Below are 22792 nucleotides of genomic sequence, written 5' to 3'. Positions count from 1 at the left end.
CCGATTGTGATGCCATGTCTGAGGTTTGCCAATGCCACTCATGTGCAACTGTCATGTGTGTCTGTGTCCATTGTACAGTGCCCTGATGCCTGTGTTTTATTTCTCCCTGTCTGCAGCGTCAACTGATGAAGAGGGCGGAGAAGGTGCTGAGGAGCACAGTGGCGGGGATCGCACCGCCAGCCGGAGACGCAAGGCCCGGCTCCCCTCCCAAGTTGTGATCTCGTCGGGGAGTGAGGAGTCCGGTGCCGCGTCCCAGGCCACAGCTGCCGGGGGGAGGTCCAAGAGGCGGAGGTCGGAGTTGGACTCCTCGGCAGCAGAAGGGGCAGCTGGGACCCCACAGGGCCCAATGGGGGAAGATGGCACGGAGTCATCCAGGTTGGTGGGGGGTTTGGTGGAGGAGGAGGCCGTGCAAGCAACAGAGACGGGGTCTGGAGGTGGGGATCCCACTGGTGCTAGTGGTGCAGTGCAGGGCCAGGGACAGGAGGCAGCACAGGCCGCCGCGGAGGTGCCTGTGTGCAATCCTGTCCCTGATCCTGTCCCTGCATCATCTTGCACCAGCAGGGATGCCTACGTCCAGACCCGTTTTCAGGCAGGGGATGAGCTCACGACAACTGGCCTTCCTCTGCCTGCGAACGTGGCTATCCGGGTCCGGGTTGAGCCTGTCCTGACTGGTGTGGCGTTGCGTCAACGGGCCATGCGAGGTGACCTGCAATCTTTTCATGAGGAGACTGCACGTCATCTCGAATGGCTCGTTGACCGCGTCGGCCTACTGGGACAGGTCAACCAGGCCGGATTCCTCTGTTTGATGGGGCTTGCTACGACCCCCTCCTCAACTGAACCCCCTATGCGCCAGTCGTCCTCCGTTCCATCTTCCCACCAATCAGTCACCTGGTTGCCCTGTGGAGCTGCCTCTGACAGTGCGGCCAGGCTGGTGGAGGAGGCATCCCTGCCACAGTCGGGAGTCGGACGTCCAGCGGAGGTGGCCACATCAATGACTGCACCCCAGCCAGCGGAGGATGTGCAGGCAGCAGGAGGCAGTGCACGGGCAGAGCCGCAGCAGCAGCAACGTGGTGGGAGCCATGATGGCTCGGGGCCTTCCACATCGGAGGGGCAGGCATCGGCCGGAGGGCAGGAGGACCCAGGACGGGAAGTGTCTTTCATGTGGCAGCGATTGGGCCACACCATAGATGTGGAGCGGCAGCGGGCGGAAGAGGGACGGCTCACGATGGTCAGGGCGGAGAACTCCATGCGGAGGGCCCTGAGGCATGCCGAGTGCCTCGAGGCAATCCGCAGGGAGTTTGGGGGGAACATGTGGACGGCCCTGCGGACCCTCGGGGCCATAGAGGAGGAGCGCCTCTGGGACATTGAGCAGGAGTTCGATGATGCCCTGGCCCGGAACATCCCAAAGTGAGCCGTCGGACTAGCCCGCTGCCCTTGTAAATAGTTATATAGTTAGTGTTAGGTTTCCTTGGTTTAGCATTTTTTTTGGACCTTTTGGACAACGGGCCACATTTTTGTATATAGTTATTTTTTTTAGGTAGTGTTATTAGATAGGTTTCATTTCTTCGGTTGGGATCATGGACCCTGGATTGTTTATCTGTACATAGTTAATTTTTGGATTTTCAATTTTTATTATGATTTCCCCATGGAGCAATGGTTTTCGGGTGTTTGGCATTTGGAGGCTGACCATAAGGGCCAGGGATCTAGATTGTGGGGGCCTGGTGAAGGCTGCCCCTGCACTGCTGGGGGGTGGGGGTGGTGGGAGACATGGGTGGGGGCCTGGTGGGGGCTGCCCCTGGTGGCTGGGTGGTGGAGGTGATAGGGGACATGAGTGGGGGCCTGGTGGAGGCTGCCCCTGGTGGCTGGGGGGTGGGGGTGGTGGGAGACATGAGTGGGGGCCTGGTGGAGGCTGCCCCTGCACTGCTGGGGTGGGGGTGGTGGTAGACATGGGTGGGGGCCTGGTGGGGGCTGCCCCTGGTGGCTGGGGCGTGGGGGTGGTGGGAGACATGAGTGGGGGCCTGGTGGAGGCTGCCCCTGCACTGCTGGGGGGTGGGGGTGCAGGGAGACATGAGTGGGGGCCTGGTGGAGGCTGCGCCTGGTGGCTGGGGGGTGGGGGTGATAGGGGACATGAGTGGGGGCCTGGTGGAGGCTGCCCCTGCACTGCTGGGGGGTGGGGGTGGTGGTAGACATGGGTGGGGGCCTGGTGGGGGCTGCCCCTGGTGGCTGGGGGGTGGAGGTGATAGGGGACATGAGTGGGGGCCTGGTGGAGGCTGCCCCTGGTGGCTGGGGGGTGGGAGACATAAGTGGGGGCCTGGTGGAGGCTGCCCCTGGTGGCTGGGGGGTGGTGGTAGACATGGGTGGGGGTCTGGTGGGGGATGCCCTTGGTGGCTGGGGGTGATAGGGGACATGAGTGGGGGCCTGGTGGAGGCTACCCCTGGTGGCTGGGGGGTGGGGGTGGTGGGAGACATGGGTGGGGCCTTGGTGGAGGCTGCCCCTGCACTGCTGGGGGGTGGGGGTGCAGGGAGACATGAGTGGGGGCCTGGTGGAGGCTGCCCCTGGTGGCTGGGGGGTGGGGTGATAGGGGACATGAGTGGGGGCCTGGTGGAGGCTGCCCCTGGTGGCTGGGGGGTGGGGGTGGTGGGAGACATGAGTGGGGGCCTGGTGGAGGCTGCCCCTGCACTGCTGGGGGCTGGGGGTGGTGGGAGACATGAGTGGGGGCCTGGTGGAGGCTGCCCCTGCACTGCTGGGGGATGGGGGTGCAGGGAGACATGAGTGGGGGCCTGGCGGGGGCTGCCCTTGGTGGCTGGGGGGTGGGGGTGATAGGGGACATGGGTGGGGGCTGCCCCTGGTGGCTGGGGACTGGGGGTGGTGGGAGACATGAGTGGGGGCCTGGTGGAGGCTGCCCTTGCACTGTTGGGGGATGGGGGTGCAGGGAGACATGAGTGGGGGCCTGGTAGAGGCTGCCCCTGGTGGCTGGGGGGTGGGGGTGATAGGGGACATGAGTGGGGGCCTGGTGGAGGCTGCCCCTGCACTGCTGGGGGGTGGAGGTGGTGGTAGACATGGGTGGGGGCTGCCCCTGGTGGCTGGGGGGTGGGGGTGATAGGAGACATGAGTGGGGGCCTGGTGGAGGCTGCCCCTGGCGGCTGGGGGGTGGGGGGAGACATGAGTGGGGGCCTGGTGGAGGCTGCCCCTGCACTGCTGGGGGTGGGGGTGGTGGTAGACATGGGTGGGGGCCTGGTGGGGGCTGCCCCTGGTGGCTGGGGCGTGGGGGTGGTGGGAGACATGAGTGGGGGCCTGGTGGAGGCTGCCCCTGCACTGCTGGGGGCTGGGGGTGCAGGGAGACATGAGTGGGGGCCTGGTGGGGGCTGCGCCTGATGGCTGGGGGGTGGGGGTGATAGGGGACATGAGTGGGGGCCTGGTGGAGGCTGCCCCTGCACTGCTGGGGGGTGGGGGTGGTGGTAGACATGGGTGGGGGCCTGGTGGGGGCTGCCCCTGGTGGCTGGGGGGTGGAGGTGATAGGGGACATGAGTGGGGGCCTGGTGGAGGCTGCCCCTGGTGGCTGGGGGGTGGGAGACATAAGTGGGGGCCTGGTGGAGGCTGCCCCTGGTGGCTGGGGGGTGGGGGTGGTGGTAGACATGGGTGGGGGCCTGGTGGCGGCTGCCCTTGGTGGCTGGGGGGTGGGGGTGATAGGGGACATGAGTGGGGGCCTGGTGGAGGCTGCCCCTGGTGGCTGGGGGGTGGGGGTGGTGGGAGACATGGGTGGGGCCTTGGTGGAGGCTGCCCCTGCACTGCTGGGGGGTGGGGGTGCAGGGAGACATGAGTGGGGGCCTGGTGGAGGCTGCCCCTGGTGGCTGGGGGGTGGGGGTGATAGGGGACATGAGTGGGGCCTGGTGGAGGCTGCCCCTGGTGGCTGGGGGGTGGGGGTGGTGGGAGACATGAGTGGGGGCCTGGTGGAGGCTGCCCCTGCACTGCTGGGGGATGGGGGTGGTGGTAGACATGGGTGGGGGCCTGGTGGAGGCTGCCCCTGGTGGCTGGGGGGTGGGGGTGATAGGGGACATGAGTGGGGGCCTGGTGGAGGCTCCCCCTGCACTGCTGGGGGGTGGGGGTGGTGGGTGACATGAGTGGGGGCCTGGTTGAGGCTGCCCCTGCACTGCTGGGGGGTGGGGGTGATAGGGGACATGAGTGGGTGGCCTTGTGGAGGCTGCCCCTGGTGGCTGGGGGGTGGGGGTGATGGAGGACATGAGTGGGGGCCTGGTGGAGGCTGCCCCTGCACTGCTGGGGGGTGGGGGTGGTGGGAGACATGAGTGGGGTCCTGGTGGGGGCTGCCCCTGCACTGCTGGGGGTCGGGGTAATAGGGGACATGAGTGGGGGCCTGGTGGAGGCTGCCCCTGGTGGCTGGGGGTGGGGGTGGTGGGAGACATGAGTGGGGGCCTGGTGGAGGCTGCCCCGGCACTGCTGGGGGGTGGGGGTGGTGGTAGACATGGGTGGGGGCCTGGTGGAGGCTGCCCCTGCACTGCTGGGGGGTGGGGGTAATAGGGGACATGAGTGGGGGCCTGGTGGAGGCTGCCCCTGGTGGCTGGGGGGTGGGGGTGGTGGGAGACATGAGTGGGGGCCTGGTGGGGGCTGCCCCTGCACTGCTGGGGGGTGGGGGTGATAGGGGACATGAGTGGGGGCCTGGTGGAGGCTGCCCCTGCACTGCTGGGGGGTGGGGGTGGTGGTAGACATGGGTGGGGGCCTCATGGGGGCTGCCCCTGGTGGCTGTGGGGTGGGGGTGATAAGGGACATGAGTGGGGGCCTGGTGGAGGCTGCCCCTGGTGGCTGGGGGGTGGGGGTGGTGGGAGACATGAGTGGGGGCCTGGTGGAGGCTGCCCCTGGTGGCTGGGGGTGGGGGTGGTGGTAGACATGAGTGGGGTTCTGGTGGGGGCTGCCCCTGCACTGCTGGGGGGTCGGGGTAATAGGGGACATGAGTGGGGGCCTGGTGGAGGCTGCCCCTGGTGGCTGGGGGGTGGGGGTGGCGGGAGACATGAGTGGGGGTCTGGTGGAGGCTGCCCCTGCACTGCTGGGGGGTGGGGGTGGTGGTAGACATGGGTGGGGGCCTGGTGGAGGCTGCCCCTGCACTGCTGGGGGGTGGGGGTAATAGGGGACATGAGTGGGGGCCTGGTGGAGGCTGCCCCTGGTGGCTGGGGGGTGCGGGTGGTGGGAGACATGAGTGGGGGCCTGGTGGGGGCTGCCCCTGCACTTCTGGGGGGTGGGGGTGATAGGGGACATGAGTGGGGGCCTGGTGGAGGCTGCCCCTGCACTGCTGGGGGGTGGGGGTGGTGGGGGCTGTCCCTGGTGGCTGGGGGGTGGGGGTGATAGGAGACATGAGTGGGGGCCTGGTGGAGGCTGTCCCTGGTGGCTGGGGGGTGGGGGTGGTGGGAGGCATGAGTGGGGACCTGGTGGAGGCTGCCCCTGGTGGTTGGGGGGTGGGGGTGGTGGTAGACATGGCTGGGGGCCTGGTGGGGGCTGCCCCTGGGGGGTGGGGGTGATAGCGGACATGAGTGGGGGCCTGGTGGAGGCTGCCCCTGGTGGCTGGGGGGTGGTGGGAGACATGGGTGGGGGCCTGGTGGAGGCTGCTCCTGCACTGCTGGGGGGTGGGGGTGCAGGGAGACTTGAGTGGGGGCCTGGTGGAGGCTGCCCCTGCACTGCTGGGGGGTGGGGGTGCAGGGAGACATGAGTGGGGGCCTGGTGGAGGCTGCCCCTGGTGGCTGGGGGGTGGAGGTGATAGGGGACATGAGTGGGGGCCTGGTGGAGGCTGCCCCTGCACTGCTGGGGGGTGGGGGTGGTGGGAGACATGGGTGGGGGCTGACCCTGGTGGCTGGGGGGTGGGGGTGATAGGGGACATGAGTGGGGGCCTGGTGGAGGCTGCCCCTGGTGGCTGGGGGTGGTGGGAGACATGAATGGGGGCCTGGTGGAGGCTGCCCCTGCACTGCTGGGGGGTGGGGGTGGTGGTAGACATGGGTGGGGGCCTGGTGGGGGCAGCCCCTGGTAGCTGGGGGGTGGGGGTGGTGGGAGACATGAGTGGGGGCCTGGTGGAGGCTGCCCCTGCACTGCTGGGGGATGGGGGTGCAGGGAGACATGAGTGGGGGCCTGGTGGAGGCTGCCCCTGGTGGGTGGGGGGTGGGGGTGGTGGGAGACATGGGTGGGGGCCTGGTGGAGGTTGCCCCTGGTGGCTGGGGGTGCAGGGGGACATGCGTTGGTGGGCAGTAGTGCAAGGTGACATGTGGGTTGGCTGGTGGGCATGGCCATGGTGGATGGGGTGCCTGCAGGACATGTGCAGTGTAGGCCCCTGTGGTGTGGGCCACCTGCAGGGGCCGTGGAGGGTGTAGAGGGAACACCTGGGAGGACCCACACATGCAATTCATGTGTGGTGCTCCCCGCCGCACCCCTGTAATACACGTACCCTGCTGGAATCGCGTGTGATACTTCCCGCGCACCCCTGAAATACATGGCCCCTGCTGATTTTGCGTGTGATACTTCCCGCGCACCCCTGAAATACACATACCCTGCTGCTTTTGCGTGTGATACTTCCCGCGCACCCCTGTAATACACGTACCCTGATGGAATCGCGTGTGATACTTCCCGGGTACCCCTGAAATACACGTACCCTGCTGCTTTTGCGTGTGATACTTCCCGTGCACCCCTGTAATACACGTACCCTGCTGGAATTGCATGTGATACTTCCCGCGCACCCCTGAAATACACGTACCCTGCTGCGTTTGCGTGTGATACTTCCCGCGCACCCCTTTAATACACGTACCCTGATGGAATCGCGTGTGATACTTCCTGCGCACCCCTGAAATACACGTACCCTGCTGCTTTTGCGTGTGATACTTCCCGTGCACCCCTGTAATACACATACCCTGCTGGAATCGCGTGTGATACTTCCCGTGCACCCCTGTAATACACGTACCCTGCTGATTTTGCGTGTGATACTTCCCGCGCACCCCTGATGCACACGTACACAGGACAATCACGTGTGGAACTTCCCGCGAACCACTGAAATACACGTTCCCCGCTTGGCGTTTGCTGTCTGCCAGCCCTGTGAACTGGTCCAGGGTTAGCGCAGCCCTTTGCGATTATTTGGGGATTTTGAAGGCTTTTCCTTGCGCGAGGGCGTTCTTGGGGGCGTAACTGGCGCTGCTGCAGGGTTGCTGCGCCACACTGCACCACGGCTGGTTTTGGATGCGAAAATCCATGAATACGCTGTGCGCAGGAATCGATTTTAGCACACACGCGGCTGGCGCAGACATTCGCACGGGCACGCTGTGCGCCAGTCGCGTGCGCCACTTTTGTGCGAATTTCTATGAATTACCCTGTCTATCCTCAATCAAAACTGGCAATCCGTGATTAAAACACTTGAGCATATGGGCTAAAATGTCTAAAGCCAATGGGGAGACGAGTAGATTAACGGTGAACCCAGTGATTAAACACTTAAGCATATAGGCTAAAATGTCTAAAGCCAATGGGGAGACGAGTAGATTAACGGTGAACCCTATTCAAGGAAACAAATGGGTGACCTTTCTGCAACAGAAACAAGATAAAAAGATGTAGAATAAGTTAAAACATAGTAACGAGGAATGGCCTATGACGTTCACAGCTGATAATATGAAGGCTGCGAACAACAAGTTGAAAGAATCTAGAACACCTAGGCCTAACGGCCTAGCAAACACTATATTTAAACAGAATCCAGAAGAATGGGCAGTGTTATTGAACATATTGTTTAATAAAGTATGCAACAAATACCAAAGACATGGTTACAGGGAATAAAACTCCCAGTCTACAAAAAAGGAGCATGTGGGCTACCAGAAAATTATAGATTACTATCTATGCTCGATGTGTCAGGTAAATTATTTTCAAATTTTGTCTGCCAAAGACTACAAGATTGGGCCAAGGAAAAAAACATATTGCATGTTACACAAACAGGATTTAGACAAGGAGCATGCACTACTCATAACCTAAGAGTATTAGATTAAATTATCGACGAAACACGACAAGCAGTAGGAAGATCTCTATATGTCATATTCATTGACTTTGCTGCCGCATTTGATAGCCTAGATCGTAAAAAAACTGTGGGGTAAACTAAGAAAATGGGGCTGTCCGAACTGGTTCGTAATGATTCTGGAACGGCTACACCAAGAACTCAAGCACGGGTACGACTAGACACAGATGGTAGTACTACAGTTTCCATTGACATATATTGTGGAGTGCGACAAGGGTGTCCTTTGGCGGCACAACTCTACAATTTGTATATGGCAGATCTACCATAACGGTTGGTAACCCAGCATGGTTGCTGTCCTAAACGAGGAGGGTTACCCATACCCTACCCAATTTACGCAGATGACCTAGTGGTAATGAACTATACATACCTTGGAATTAAGAACATGTTCGGATCCCTAATTACATATGCAAAACAGAACAAATTGAAAATAAACATGGGGAAAACCAAAATAATGGTTTTCTCCACAAAAACAGTTTCCCACCCCGACCTGGTTATGGAATTAGGTAAGATGGAATATGTGAATACCTATCCGTACCTTGGTTTAAATGTGAGCAATGATAATGCATATAAAAACATAATTGAAAATAAGAAAATAAAACCAAAAAGAATAACAGAGCAAATTGTAAAATTTGCAAGAGATATGGCTGGGTTTACAATTGAAGGCATCAAAATACTGTATAAACAATGTTTTAGCCCAATGATTTTGTATGGGTTGGAAGCACTCGCTATGAAAAATGTATCATGGCTAGATGTATTGGAAGGTTGTTTTTGGAAAAGGATTCTTAAATTGAATCCGTCTACACCAATCCAATACATACGTCTTGAATTAGGAGTAATATCATTGTAAAGTAGAGCGTGGAAAAAAAGTGGAACACTGCACTATTCATTCCTCCCCACAATGTAAGCTGCTCTGTCTATTAGATAACAGAACCAGTAAGAATGACAGTTATGAAAGATTCATTTAATTTTTTTTAACACAATTGATTGGCACCCGCTGTACCACAAAAAGACATCATATGAAAAGTTGAAGCGGATATTTGAAAAAGAATTGAAGCTTGGGACTGGAATTGTAACTACGACACCTTGAACGGCTACAATACTATTAACATGTGTCTAATATAGTGCATGAGTATCTGCAATCAGAAACATACTTAACAAGATGCCCAAGTCCGGCAGTTAGATATTTGTGACTAAGGCTGAGAACTAACCAGTTACCCTTACTAACATTGATGGGGGCGCAACTAAAAATACCACGAGAAAAAAGAATATGTACAATCTGTAAAAAACAAAACAATTTGGAAACACCACAACATGTTCTTCATAATGTCCTGATCTAGGAACTGAATATGTGTCAAAATTAGGCCATCTAGTAAATGACTATGATAACATTAGAAGTGATGCGTTTTGGGCACATTGCCTGAATACAGAGTCACAGGCCGTACACATAAGCCTGTACCAATTGTGGTAGTGTATAAAAAAAAGCTTGAGGGTGAAAAGTTAGATATATAACAAGAGGGTTAAACAGATTGCCTAGAAAAATTAGTAATGAGAGGATATTGAATATACATACAGAGTAAAAGTGAGTAATTTGTGAAATACATTTTTAATAGTTTGAAAATGTATAAAATGTAAGGTCTTAAGGATTTAAGGTTTAGATCATTTTATTATAGTGCAACCAATGATGTATTTGACTTAGCTCGATGACGAATTTTGAAGAAATATGCAATAATTAAACTAAATTGCATGATTAATCTAATATTTAAGACAAAATGTAAAAAGTGCTTTTTTAAGAGATTTTGACATGTGTTTTAACAAGTGTAATTTGCTGTTGTAATTTAGTAAAGTTTTTTTAAAAACTAAACAAATAAATATATAATATATTAATAAAAAGACACCATTAGCACCTGTGTAGGGAACTACACGGGTGCTAATGGCAATATTAAACTTGGCAGCAGGCTGACCCTCCTGGTAATGGCACTACTGCCCTCGTTAAGGGACCCTAACTGTGCTCGGGCCCTTAATTTGGGCAGCTAGCCATTACTGACAGGGTCGACCCACCCACCTTGTTTGATATCGCCTCAGTATTTTAATAAAAATCTGGGTTCACATATCCCCTCTAAAATAGTAGTAGTTGCAGAACAATTATGTTTTGAGAATACCTTTGAATGCAAAGAGCCTGATTCACAGAAGCATTTTATAATGATGCAATCCCATTGGAAAATGCTCTGGGAATCAGGCCCTAAAAGTATTTTCCAAACGCCTTTGTCCAGGGTGCGTGTTGTCTTCCTAGCTCCAGGCAAACAGGCAATCCTTAAGCGTTGCATTGGTATCTCTGCGCAAGCGATCAAGGACAACGCCTGGGAGTGGAGCAGGGGAGACCAGAATGCAGATTCAAAAAGGGCTGTCCACAGAGGTATCCTGAAACTATAGTATACATTACATTCTAAGATAAGTAAGGTGTTGATGCTGGTTAAAGTTAAGTTATTTGTGATCCTGTGTACTGCTCACCCTTCACTGCTGGCCAAGGGCTGTGGATCGCCACACTGTCAAGGTCTGCTGTCTCCAGGCAACTGCGTCCAAGTCTCCTGCTTTTTATGATCCTGCTTCTGTCCTGTGGTTTTGGCAGCTCCATGTGGAATTCAGTGGCATTCATTCCTCTCATTGCCCTCTCCAGGTTTCTTTTCTTGGATGTTCTTCTGAAGCACCTTGGCACACTGAGAGTGCATTCCGCTTCTTTCTCACTTATTTCTCATCAGTACTATATCCCGGATGAGACCCCATTTGCACAACTAGGCCTCCCACACTTTGCTATCCCTGAACCCCAGCAGGGTGGATTTCCTGAGCTGTTCCTCAGCCTGGGCTCTGAAAGAGCAGGCTGGGGCTAGGCCCCATAGGGCTGTTGTATACTGGGCCTCATTATGAGTCTGGCGGTGCGGGTAAATTGCTGTGGCAATACCGTATACCACTGCATTACCGCACCACCCAAGTATGAGTCTGGAAGTAAATTTATCAACACATACCTAGTAAGGCCATATTAGTGAGCGATCAGGCACACACTCATGCTCATACAACACAAAAATAGAAGAACCCCATTTATATATTATTTGCTTTTAAAAATGAATGTAAAATACATTTCCCTGCAGAAAAACGGCATTGTCTTTCCCTAGAGCGCAATGGTGTCCTGCCTATCTAAGAAAGGGGACAGAATGGAGAAACTGAACCTACCTTATTCACTGTTGTATTTATTTCCAAAACTCCCAGGTGTGTACATCACCAGTACTCTATGTGCAAACAAACCACAACCAACCTTATCAAACTGTTAAAAAAAACTGCAAATGCTTGGGAGTTCAAACAGGTGGGAAGTTAGTCAATTATATTACTCCCCCTCATCTGTGGGATCAAATCTCCCTGAAAATTGGGGAAACTAAAAACAGTATTGTTCAGTGAGCCAGGAGACCCTCTAGGTTTAAATGGTATCTCTCAGGTTCACTATTTAGAAAGAAATCCTTTCACCACAGGTGGAATGATATTATTAGATGCTGGTAGCAGATACAAACAATTAACTTTTAAATTGAGTCATGACGGAATATGTGATGAACCATTCTGTGAAGATTGAGCGGAAATAGCAGTCACAGGGCGAAAACTGCTTAGTAAGTCTTTGGGAGGGCACAAAATAACAAAGAATTATGTGACCACTTAGGGATACTAAAGAGTGTATCTTTGTTGTGTTTCCCTTACACACTAATGCCACTAATGAGATATGTATCTCTACTGAAAGAAAACAGAAGGAGATTTGGAGGAACATCATTTTTATTTTGTGCATGACCACAAATTGGGGCAATATGATACACCAATATCCCTGTTTTTTGAAAACGTGGCATGGAAGTTCCAGCATTTGAAATATATTGGTCCTGTAGAAAGCGGTAATAACAAGGCGATGATCCACTGAAACCGGTCGACCTTGGAGTCTAAATACTCAACTTGAGTGATACCATTTAATCATGAAGGTTCTCCTGAATAATACTATGTTTCTAGGTGCCCTAATTGTCAGGGAGATTTTATCCTACAGAAGAGGGGGAGTAATACAATTCAATAACTTCACATTTATTTTAGCTCCGCAGCAGACGCAGGAGTTTTTTAACGGTTGATAAGGTTGGCTACGTTTCTTTGCACAATGACTACTGGTGATGTACACCCCTTGGAGATTTGGAAATAAATACAACGACAAACAAGGTAGAGTTAGTTTCTCTGTTCTGTGCCATTTCGTGTGTAAATGGCTGCACACCACCACTCTCTAGGGAAAGGTAATGCAGGCAGGGAAATTAGTGTTTCTGCAGAGAAATGCAGCCAATGATGGTCCATAAGAATTGTATTTTTTTTAAAATAAAAAATAAAGAGTTTGCCTATTTTTGTGTTAACTGGAGGTAAATCTGACACCTTTCCACCAAATTTCAGTGTAATTACGGCTGTCGGTTTACTACCACAGTAATTCCACCAAAACTCCATGGACTCCAATTAAATGGGGACTAACACCACCACAGTCACTACTGCTGGACCAAGTGTCAGTAACAGTATTACAGTTCGGTGGTATCTCAGTGGATTTACAGCCGAGATGCCACTGAACTCGTAATAAGCCCCAGTGTTCCATCGTCTCTCTATCTTCCTGCATCCTCTTTCCAAAGTTGTTTGTCTAGGGCCTTCAGGCGCTTTTCATATGCATTAAGCCCTTGTGCCTCTCTATGGCTTAGGGGACCAGCTGTCCTCAGGCAGTGTATCTGTACGCCTGTGTTACCTTTCTTTTCTATAGTTTCTGCCCTGTGCCTTGTATCCAATTCAACAACGTCCTGCTGGGAATGAGAGAAGAATAAGGGCTGTGACCCTGGCAGGCTGGAGAAGGGAATCAGTGTCTCTCTACCTGTGAATTCTGAGACTGGAGGAAATGCAAGTGGAGACTGGAGTCAATTCAAGTGGTGAGTGGAGCCAATGCAAGTGGAGAAAGAAGTCAATGCAAGCAGAGACTTGAGTCAACGCAAGCGGAGACTGGAGTCAACGCAAGTGGAGACTGGAGTCAATGCAAGCAGAGAGTGGAGTCAATGCAAGCAGAGAGTGGCATCAAAACAAGCAGAGAGTGGAGTCAGCGCAATCAGAGAGTGGAGTCAGCGCACGTGGAGAGTGCAGTCAACGCAAGCGGAGAGTGGAGTCAACGCAAGCAGAGACTGGAGTCAAATCAAACTGAGACTTGAGTCCATGCAATTGGAGACTGGAGTCAATGCAAGTGGAGACTGAAGTCAATGCAAGTGGAGACTGGAGTCAATGCAGGAGTCAATGCAAGTGGAGACTGAAGTCAATGCAGGTGGAGACTGGAGTCAGTGCAAGTGGAGACTGGAGTCAATGAAGGTAGAGACTGGAGTCAATGCAAGGAGAGAGTGGAGTCAATTCAAGCAGAGAGTGGAGTCAATTCAAGCAGAGAGTGGAGTAAATGCAAGCAGAGAGTGGAGTCAGCGCAAGCGGAGAGTGGAGTCAGTGCAAGCGGAGAGTGGAGTCAAAGCAAGTAGAGAGTGGAGTCAGCGCAAGCGAAGACTGGAGTCAAAGCAAACTGAGACTTGAGTCCATGCAAGCAGAGACTGGAGTCAACGCAAGCAGAGAGTGGAGTCAATGCAAGCAGAGGCTGGGGTCAATTCAAGCAGAGAGTGGAGTCAGCATTAGTGGAGAGTGTAGTCAGCACAAGCTGAGAGTGAAGTCAACGCAAGCAGAGACTGGAGTTAAAGCAAACTGAGACATGAGTCCATGCAATCGGAGACTGGAGTCAATGCAAGTGGAGACTGGAGTCAATGCAAGTGGAGACTGGAGTCAATGCAAGAAGAGAGTGGAGTCAATGCGAGCAGAGAGTGGAGTCAGCGCAAGTGGAGAGTGGAGTCAACGCAAGCAGAGACTGGAGTCAAAGCAAACTGAGACTTGAGTCCATGCAATCGGAGACTGGAGTCAATGCAAGTGGAGACTGGAGTCAATGCAAGTGGAGACAGAAGTCAACGCAGGTGGAGACTGGAGTCAGTGCAAGTGGAGACTGGAGTCAATGAAGGTGGAGACTGGAGTCAATTCAAGCAGAGAGTGGAGTCAATTCAAGCAGAGAGTGGAGTCAATTCAAGCAGGGAGTGGAGTCAGCGCAACCGGAGAGTGGAGTCAAAGCAAACTGAGACTTGAGTCCATGCAAGCGGAGACTGCAGTCAACGTAAGTGGAGACTGGAGTCAATGCAAGCAGAGAGTGGAGTCAATGCAAGCAGAGAGTGGAGTCAGCACAAGCGGAGAGTGTAGTCAGCGCAAGCGGAGAGTGGAGTCAACACAAGCAGAGACTGGAGTCAAAGCAAACTGAGACTTGAGTCCATGCAATCGGAGACTGGAATCAATGCAAGTGGAGACTGGAGTCAATGCATGTGGGGACTGGAGTCAATGCAGGAGTCAATGCAAGTGGATACTGGAGTCAATGCAAGTGGAGACTGGAGTCAGTGCAAGTGGAGACTGGAGTCAGTGCAAGTGGAGACTGGAGTCAATGCAGGTGGAGACTGGAGTCAATGCAAGCGGAGAATGCAGTAAATGCAGGCAGAGGTTGGAGTCAATCCAGGCAGAGACTGGAGTCAATGCAGGTGGAGAATGGAGTAAATGCAGGTGGAGAGTGGAGTAAATGGAAGTGGAGACTGGAGTCAATGCAAGTGGCGAATGGAGTCAATGCAAGTGGAGACTGGAGTCAATGCAAGAGGAGAGTGGAGTCAGTGGAAGTGGCGACTGGAGTCAATGCAGGTGGAGACTGGAGTCAATGCAGTAAATGCAGGTAGAGAATGGAGGCAATGCAAGTGGAGAATGGAGCCAACGCAAGCGGAGAGTGGAGCCAACGCAAGCGGAGAGGGGAGTCAATGCATGTGGAGAATGGAGTCAATGCAAGTGGGGACTGGAGTCAACGCAATCGGAGAATGGAACCAATGAGAGTGGGTAATGGAGTCAACACATTAGCCAGCTCAGGAGTCAATGCAAGTGGAGAATGGAGCCAACGCAAGTGGAGAATGGAGCCAATGAGAGTGGGTAATGGAGTCAACGCAAGCGGAGAGTGGAGTCAATGCAAGCGGAGACTGGAGTCAATGCAAGTGGAGACTGGAGTCAATGCAGGAGTCAATGCATGTGGAGACTGGAGTCAATGCAGGTGGAGACTGGAGTCAATGCAAGTAGAGACTGGAGTCAATGCAGGTAGAGATTGGAGTCAATGCAAGTGAGAATGGAGTAAATGCAGGCGGAGAGTGGAGTCACCCATGTGGAGACTGGAGTCAATGCAAGCGGAGACTGGAGTCAAAGCAAACTGAGACATGAGTCCATGCAATCGGAGACTGGAGTCAATGCAAGTGGAGACTGGAGTCAATGCAAGTGGAGACTAGAGTCAATGCAAGAAGAGAGTGGAGTCAATGCGAGCAGAGAGTGGAGTCAGCGCAAGTGGAGAGTGGAGTCAACGCAAGCAGAGACTGGAGTCAAAGCAAACTGAGACTTGAGTCCATGCAATCAGAGACTGGAGTCAATGCAAGTGGAGACTGGAGTCAATGCAAGTGGAGACAGAAGTCAACGCAGGTGGAGACTGGAGTCAGTGCAAGTGGAGACTGGAGTCAATGAAGGTGGAGACTGGAGTCAATGCAAGCAGAGAGTGGAGTCAATTCAAGCAGAGAGTGGAGTCAATTCAAGCAGAGAGTGGAGTCAACGCAAGCGGAGACTGGAGTCAACGCAAGTGGAGACTGGAGTCAATCCAAGCAGAGAGTGGAGTCAATGCAAGCAGAGAGTGGCATCAAAACAAGCAGAGAGTGGAGTCAGCGCAATCAGAGAGTGGAGTCAGCGCACGTGGAGAGTGCAGTCAACGCAAGCGGAGAGTGGAGTCAACGCAAGCAGAGACTGGAGTCAAATCAAACTGAGACTTGAGTCCATGCAATTGGAGACTGGAGTCAATGCAAGTGGAGACTGAAGTCAATGCAAGTGGAGACTGGAGTCAATGCAGGAGTCAATGCAAGTGGAGACTGAAGTCAATGCAGGTGGAGACTGGAGTCAGTGCAAGTGGAGACTGGAGTCAATGAAGGTGGAGACTGGAGTCAATGCAAGGAGAGAGTGGAGTCAATGCAAGGAGAGAGTGGAGTCAATTCAAGCAGAGAGTGGAGTCAATTCAAGCAGAGAGTGGAGTAAATGCAAGCAGAGAGTGGAGTCAGCGCAAGCGGAGAGTGGAGTCAGTGCAAGCGGAGAGTGGAGTCAAAGCAAGTAGAGAGTGGAGTCAGCGCAAGCGAAGAGTGGAGTCAGCGCAAGCAGAGACTGGAGTCAAAGCAAACTGAGACTTGAGTCCATGCAAGCAGAGACTGGAGTCAATGCAAGTGGAGACTGGAGTCAATGCAGTAAATGCAGGTAGAGAATGGAGGCAATGCAAGTGGAGAATGGAGCCAGCGCAAGCGAAGAGTGGAGTCAATGCATGTGGAGAGGGGAGTCAATGCATGTGGAGAATGGAGTCAATGCAAGTGGGGACTGGAGTCAACGCAAGCAGAGAGTGGAGTCAATGCAAGCAGAGAGTGGAGTCAGCACAAGCGGAGAGTGTAGTCAGCGCAAGCGGAGAGTGGAGTCAACACAAGCAGAGACTGGAGTCAAAGCAAACTGAGACTTGAGTCCATGCAATCGGAGACTGGAATCAATGCAAGTGGAGACTGGAGTCAATGCATGTGGGGACTGGAGTCAATGCAGGAGTCAATGCAAGTGGATACTGGATTCAATGCAAGTGGAAACTGGAGTCAGTGCAAGTGGAGACTGGAGTCAATGCAGGTGGAGACTGGAGTCAATGCAAGCGGAGAATGCAGTAAATGCAGGCAGAGGTTGGAGTCAATCCAGGCAGAGACTGGAGTCAATGCAGGTGGAGAATGGAGTAAATGCAGGTGGAGAGTGGAGTAAATGGAAGTGGAGAATGGAGTCAATGCAAGTGGAGAATAGAGTAAATGCAGGCAGAGAGTGGAGTCAACGCAAGTGGAGACTGGAGTCAATGCAAGTGGCGAATGGAGTAAATGCAAGTGGAGACTGGAGTCAATGCAAGAGGAGAGTGGAGTCAGTGGAAGTGGCGACTGGAGTCAATGCAGGTGGAGACTGGAGTCAATGCAGTAAATGCAGGTAGAGAATGGAGGCAATGCAAGTGGAGAATGGAGCCAACGCAAGCGGAGAGTGGAGTCAATGCATGTGGAGAGGGGAGTCAATGCATGTGGAGAATGGAGTCAATGCAAGTGGGGACTGGAGTCAACGCAATCGGAGAATGGAACCAATGAGAGTGGGTAATGGAATCAACACATTAGCCAGCTCAGGAGTCAATGCAAGTGGAGAATGGAGCCAACGCAAGTGGAGAATGGAGCCAATGAGAGTGGGTAATGGAGTCAACGCAAGCGGAGAGTGGAGTCAATGCAAGCGGAGACTGGAGTCAATGCAAGTGGAGACTGGAGTCAATGCAGGAGTCAATGCAAGTGGAGACTGGAGTCAATGCAGGTGGAGACTGGAGTCAATGCAAGTAGAGACTGGAGTCAATGCAGGTAGAGATTGGAGTCAATGCAAGTGAGAATGGAGTAAATGCAGGCGGAGAGTGGAGTCACCCATGTGGAGACTGGAGTCAATGCAAGCGGAGACTGGAGTCAATGCAAGCGGAGAGTGGAGTCAGTGGAAGTGGAGAGTGGAGTCAATGCAGGTGGAGACTGGAGTCAATGCAAGTGGAGAATGGAGTAAATGCAAGTGGAGAGTGCAGTCAATGGAAGTGGCAAATGGAGTAAATGCAAGTGGAGAGTAGAGTCAATGCAAGTGGAGAGGAGAGTCAATGCAAGTGGAGAGTGAAGTCAGTGGAAGTGGAGACTGGAGTCAATGCAAGTGGAGACTGGAGTCAATGCAAGTGGAGACTGGAGTCAATGCAAGTGGAGTCAATGCAAGTGGATTTTGGAGTCAATGCGGTAGGGGACTGGATCAATGCAAGAGGAGATCACAGTCAATGCCGCAATTGACTCTGCTCCGTGATGGCCACAATAACTTGGAACAACCTTCCTTTGCATCTTCGTGCCAGCAATGACTATCTGATCTTTTGCCGTGATCTTAAGACCCATCTGTTTTAGTACTTTTAGTCCTTTTGTTGCTGCACTCTTCTGCCTAGCCCAGCGCCAAGATACCTCCGGGTGAATGTGCACTTTAGAAATGTATTTAACATAAGATAACTATGCAAGTGGAGAATGGAAACAATGCTGGTGGAGAATGGAGTCAATGCAAGTGGAGCATGGAGTAAAAAAAGGTGGACAGTGGAGTCAATGCAAGTGGAGAGAGGAGTGAATGCAAGTGGAGAGCGGAGTCAATGCAAGTGGAGAGTTGAGTCAATGCAAGTGGAGAGTTGAGTCAATGTAGGTGGAGAATGGAGTCAATGCATGTGGAGAGTTGAGTCAATGCAAGTGAAGAGTTGAGTCAATGTAGGTGGAGAATGGAGTCAATGCAAGTGGAGAGTTGAGTCAATGCAAGTGAAGAGTTGAGTCAATGTAGGTGGAGAATGGAGTCAATGCAAGTGGAGAGTTGAGTCAATGCAAGTGAAGAGTTGAGTCAATGTAGGTGGAGAATGGAGTCAATGCAAGTGGAGACTGGAGTCAATGCAAGTGAAGAGTTGAGTCAATGTAGGTGGAGAATGGAGTCAATGCAAGTGGAGAGTTGAGTCAATGTAGGTGGAGAGTTGGTGAATGTAGGTGGAGACTGGAGTCAATGCAAGTGGCGTCAATGCAGGTGGAGACTGGAGTCAATGCAGGTGGAGACTGGAGTCAATGCAGATGGAGAGTGGATTCAAAGAAAGTGGAGCCTGGAGTCAATGGAGGTGGAGAGTGGAGTCATTGCAGGTGGACAGTGGAGTCATTGCAGGTGGAGAGTGGAGTCAATGCAGGTGGAGACTGGAGTCAATGCAGGTGGAGAGTGGAGTCAAAGATAGTGGAGCATGGAGTCAATGCAGGTGGAGAGTGGAGTCAATGCAGGTGGAGACTGGAGTCAATGCAGGCAGAGGCTGGAGTCAAGCCAGGTGGAGAATTGAGTCAATGCAAGTGGCAAATGGAGTAAATGAAAGGGGAGACTGGAGTCAATGCAAGCGCAGAGTGGAGTCCGTGGAAGTGGCGACTGGAGTCAATGCAGGTGGAGACTGGAGTCAATACAAGTGGAGAATGGATTAAATGCAGGCAGAGAATGGAGCCAATGCAAGTCGAGAATGGAGCCAATGCAAGCGGAGACTGGAGTCAATGCAAGTGGCGAATGGAGTAAATGCAAGTGGAGAGTGGAGTCAATGCAAGTGGAGAGGGGAGTCAATGCAAGTGGAGAATGGAGTCAATGCAAGTGGAGACTATAGTCAACGCAAGCGGATACTGGAGTCAATGCAAGCGGAGACTGGAGTCAATGCAAGTGGAGACTGGAGTCAATGCAGGTGGAGAATGAAGTGAAAGAAAGTGGAGCCTGGAGTCAATGCAGGTGGAGAGTGGAGTCAATGTAGGTGGAGACTGGAGTCAATGCAAGCGGAGAGTGGAGTCAACACAAGCGGAGACTGGAGTTAATGCAAGCGGAGACTGGAGTTAATGCAAGCGGAGACTGGAGTCAACGCAAGTGGAGACTGGAATCAATGCAAGTGGAGACTGGAGTCAATGCAGGTGGAGACTGGAGTCAATGTAAGTGTAGACTGGAGTCAATGCAAGTGGAGAATGGAGTAAATGCAGGCGAAGACTAGAGTCAATGCAGGCTGAGACTGGAGTCAATGCAGGCGGAGAATGGAGTAAATGCAGGAAGAGAGTGGAATAAATGTAAGTGGAGAATGGAGTCAATGCAAGTGGAGAATGGAGTAAATGCAGGCAGAGAGTGGAGTCAACGCAAGTGGAGACTGGAGTCAATGCAAGCGGAGAGTGGAGTCAGTGGAAGTTGAGAGTGGAGTCAATGCAGGTGGAGACTGGAGTCAATACAAGTGGAGAATGCAGTAAATGCAGGCGGAGAGTGGAGTCAATGCAAGTGGAGAGGGGAGTCAATGCAAGTGGAGAGTGAAGTCAGCGGAAGTGGATGGAGACTGGAGTCAATGCAAGTGGAGACTGGAGTCAATGCAAGTGGAGACTGGAGTCAATGCAAGCGGAGAGTGGAGTCAATGCAAGCGGAGAGTGGAGTCAGTGGAAGTGGAGAGTGGAGTCAATGCAGGTGGAGTCTGGAGTCAATACAAGTGGAGAATGGAGTAAATGCAGGCGGAGAGTGGAGTCAATGCAAGTGGAGAATGGAGTAAATGCAGGAAGAGAGTGGAATAGATGTAAGTGGAGAGTGAAGTCAGTGGAAGTGGAGACTGGAGTCAATGCAAGTGGAGAGTGGAGTCAACGCAAGTGGAGACTGGAGTCAATGCAAGTGGAGAATGAAGTCAATGCAAGTGGAGAGTGGAGTCAATGCAGGTGGAGACTGGAGTCAATACAAGTGGAGAATGCAGTAAATGCAGGCGGAGAGTGGAGTCAATGCAAGTGGAGAGGGGAGTCAATGCAAGTGGAGAGTGAAGTCAGCGGAAGTGGATGGAGACTGGAGTCAATGCAAGTGGAGACTGGAGTCAATGCAAGTGGAGACTGGAGTCAATGCAAGCGGAGAGTGGAGTCAATGCAAGCGGAGAGTGGAGTCAGTGGAAGTGGAGAGTGGAGTCAATGCAGGTGGAGTCTGGAGTCAATACAAGTGGAGAATGGAGTAAATGCAGGCGGAGAGTGGAGTCAATGCAAGTGGAGAATGGAGTAAATGCAAGTGGAGAGGGGAGTCAATGCAAGTGGAGAGTGAAGTCAGTGGAAGTGGAGACTGGAGTCAATGCAAGTGGAGACTGGAGTCAATGCAAGTGGAGACTGGAGTCAATGCAAGTGGAGAATGAAGTCAATGCAAGTGGAGAATGGAGTAAATGCAAGTGGAGTGTGGAGTCAATGGAAGTGGAGACTGGAGTCAATACAAATGGAGAGTGGAGTCAATGCAAGTGGAGCCTGGAGTCAATGTGGGAGGGGAATGGATCAATGGAAGAGGAGATCAAAGTCAATGCCGCAATTGACTCTGCTCCGTGATGGTCGCAATAACTTGGAACAGCCTTCCTTTGCATCTTCGTGCCATCGATAACTATCTGATCTTTCGCTGTGATCCTACGACCCATCTGTTTCACTCCTTTTGTTGCTGCACTCTTCTGCCTATCCCAGCGCCAAGATACCTCCGGGTGAACATGCACTTTAGAAATGTATTTAACATAACATAACTATGCAAGTGGAGACGGGAACCAATGCTGGTGGAGAATGGAGTCATTGCAAGTGGAGCCTGGAGTCAATGAAGGTGGAGAGTGGAGTCAATGCAAGTGGGGCCAGGAGTCAATGTAGGTGGACAATGGAGTCAATGCAAGTGGAGAGTTGAGTCAATGCAAGTGGAGATTTGAGTCAATGTAGGTGGAGAATGGAGTCAATGCAAGTGGAGAGTTGAGTCAATGCAAGTGGAGAGTTGAGTCGATGTAGTTGGAGAGTTGAGTCAATGTAGGTGGAGACTGGAGTCAATGCAAGTGGAGAGTGGAGTTAATGCAGGTGGAGACTGGAGTCATTGCAGGTGGAGAGTGGAGTCAATGCAGGTGGAGACTGGAGTCAATGCAGGTGGAGAGTGGAGTCAAAGAAAGTTGTAACGCTCACCTGATTCCCGTAGAGGCGCCGGTCTTGACTGGGCGTATACCGTATCTTCAAAGGTGATGTGTAACACACGGCTGGCTCTTCGGGCTGGACCTCTGTGCACTGTATGTCTGACTCGAAGGGTAAGATGTCTGCAGATAGAAAATATGGGATTAATGAACTGGGTTATTGAATGTCTCTCTCTTCTTCCCTTTCTCTTCTCCTGTAGAACCCCAAAGGTTAACGCTCTCACCTTAGGTAAGTGAACGCCGTGCTCTCCATCTGCCTCGGGGCAGGGTGCTGTAACCAGTTTCTTCACTGGATAAGGGGAGCAGGCCTCTTGACTTCAGAGGACTGCTGTCCGTCGTTTACTGCACGAACGGTAAGTTTCGAGTAATTCTAATGTCTTTAAAAGTCTTTAGTAATGATGTCTCTTGTTTTGCAGGGTTCCGGCGATGGCGGATGACGGGCTGAAGTGAGTTGAAGATGGAGCCCGTGTGATGAATAGAAGCGCCTGGAAGCACGTAAGTAAGCGCTTGTTGCCTGCTTCACGATGCGCTCTAACTGTCTTTTTATTTTGCAGGTACAAGTTCGGAGCGGCTGCAGGGTGCCGGAATACCCACTGGGTTAGATGTGGAAAGGAGTAATGGCACGTGAGTATTAAAGTTCCCCAATGTCTTTAAACGCACCTTGTTTTGTCTTTCAGATGCGGGATGCAGCGCCGAAGGCCTCCGGAGCGTGCGAAGAGTTGGTAAGCTTTTGTCTTTCAGATGCCGGAATGCAGTGCGAAGACCTCCGGAGCGCACGAAGAGTAGGTAAGCCTTTGTCTTTCAGATGCCGGAATGCAGCGCGAGGCGTTGGTGACAGCCGATGGACCAGGTAAGTGAAGCGCTGTCACTGAAGACCATAATGCTAACCTGTTCTTCCTTGTCTTTATAGGTGTTGCTGAAGACTGGATTCAGGATGGTAAGCCTTTTTCCTTAGGCCCAGGATCAGATGCAGAAGACACGATGAGCGTTCTGCTGCAGAGGATGCAGAATAACGCAAAGCAAGATTCATCCAT

This window comes from Ambystoma mexicanum, chromosome 8, assembly GCF_040938575.1.
Source record: "Ambystoma mexicanum isolate Mex_15411 chromosome 8, UKY_AmexF1_1, whole genome shotgun sequence".
Taxonomy (NCBI): Eukaryota; Metazoa; Chordata; class Amphibia; order Caudata; family Ambystomatidae; genus Ambystoma; species Ambystoma mexicanum.
The sequence above is the reverse complement of the archived record's forward strand: the minus strand, read 5'-3'. Positions refer to the sequence as shown.